The sequence below is a fragment of the Canis lupus genome, chromosome 4 (genome assembly GCF_011100685.1).
Source record: "Canis lupus familiaris isolate Mischka breed German Shepherd chromosome 4, alternate assembly UU_Cfam_GSD_1.0, whole genome shotgun sequence".
Lineage (NCBI taxonomy): Eukaryota > Metazoa > Chordata > Mammalia > Carnivora > Canidae > Canis > Canis lupus.
Window position 1 is genome coordinate 75,614,190 of NC_049225.1, and position 1,827 is coordinate 75,616,016.

Sequence of the window (1,827 nt, forward strand, 5' to 3'; positions counted from 1 at the left end):
CTTAAACCTCTATAGTCATTTGATTTTCAGTAAGAGTGCCAAGACTGCTCAATGGAGGGAAGAATATTCTCTTCAACAAATGGTGCTGAGGCAACTGGATATCTGCGTGCCAAAGGAATGAAGCTGAACCCATACCTCAAACCATATGCAAACATTGTTAAGGACTGAATGTGTCCTCACAAAATCCACATGTTGATGATCTAACCCCAGTGTGATGGTATTTGGTGATGGAGTCTTTGGGAGGTAAATTAAGTTTGGATGAGGTCATAAGGGTGGGGCCTTCATGATGGCATTAGCGCCTTTATAAGAAGAGATACCCAAGAACTCCCTCTTACTGTCTCTGCCATATGGCAGCTGGTGGTCACACTTAGGATACAATGAGAATGCAACTATCTGCAAGTCAGAAAAAAGGAACTACAGCTTGATCTTGGACTTCCTAGCCTCCAGAATTGTGAGAAATTTCTAAAGTCATTTATTCTATAGTACTTTCTACAGAAGAACTAATAGGATCAGGTTTAGAGATTTAGAGACAAATTTCACTAAAGTAGTATGGAATTACTTTCTATGATTCAGATATAGAAAGACATATTTTGTAGCTGGAGAGAAGCAAAGGGATGGTTTGATGAGTCAACTTACCCAGGCTCAGTAGAGAACACTTGGTGCTTAATAGACTTCAGGGAGTTTTCTGAGTTATTTGGAAAGAGAGATTTTCTGTGATTTATGAAGAGAAGATCTAAGATGTCCTTTAGTGGCCTCAGCAGTTTCAACTTCAGAGATACTGCATCCAGGGGCCACAGTCCTCTCAGGATTTTAACCAGCCAAAACTATTGAAATTTCCTAGGTATTCTTTCCCTCAGTTGGGAATTAGCAAGACTCTTTCTCCCTTATTGGAAAAGAGAAATAAATACTCTGTGGTATTCTCAAAGGGAAAGCTATATGGCAAAAGGGGGGTTTGGAATAGGATGATCACTTGACATTCAAAGCTTTCTGCTAAGAATTTGTAACTATGTGCATATTGCATCTACCAGGCCCAAATATCTGCTGGTGTAATATACTTAATATTTTATTGTGAATTATTTATCTTCTCCCACTTCTAGGAACATGAAGCAAAGCAAAACTTTATGTGCCTCCACCCCCTTTCAATCATTGACTGGAGAGATATCAAGGCTGAACTTTGAAATACATTCAATCTAGATTCATGCAAGTTTTATAATTGTCATGGCCTGAGAGATCATCCTTTCTCCTTTTATAAATGAGAAAACTGAAAACTAAAATGTTGAGGATCACACAACATAATAGTTCTAACGGAACTTGAACTGGAACCTAATTTTCTTGCTTTTCCACTACTATAGTTTTTTTTCCTCCCAATTTTTGTATTATTTTAAAAGTGAGAAGAAACATCACCAAATTTCAAATTCAAGATCCATGGATGAGCTTAAAAGGTCCATGAACTTCCAGAAATTTTAAGTAAAATGTTGTATATGTGCATTTTTCTGAAAAAATTTATCAAAGGGCTTCCATAATCCCCAAAAAGGTTAAAAAATGCTGCAATATACTTATGTTGTAGGGGGAAATGATCTTGTATCAACAAATGATCATTTTTCTTTTCTCTTCCCTTCACTTCTTTTGATGTAAATTTTTACTTAAATTATTTTTCTTCATAGGAGTCCAAGAATCAAAATATAAATTGGACTATATACTTGGCCACATTTAGCGTCCAAAATTCAGACAACTTTTAATAGTTTGGGGAAAATATTTCTATGCTCATATAAAACACAGGGAGGGGGTACCTGGGTGGCTCAGTTGGTTAAGCATCTGCACTCAGCT

At 36.7% G+C, this 1,827-nt stretch overlaps 1 long non-coding RNA gene across 1 annotated transcript; it reads left to right on the forward strand.

The window, feature by feature from the left end:
- Positions 1 to 265: 265 nt before the first annotated feature.
- Positions 266 to 1,488, forward strand: LOC111095652. The gene is made up of 2 exons (XR_005358620.1): positions 266 to 451; positions 1,098 to 1,488. It is a non-coding gene; the product is annotated as an uncharacterized LOC111095652 (long non-coding RNA).
- The last annotated feature ends 339 nt before the right edge of the window (positions 1,489 to 1,827 follow it).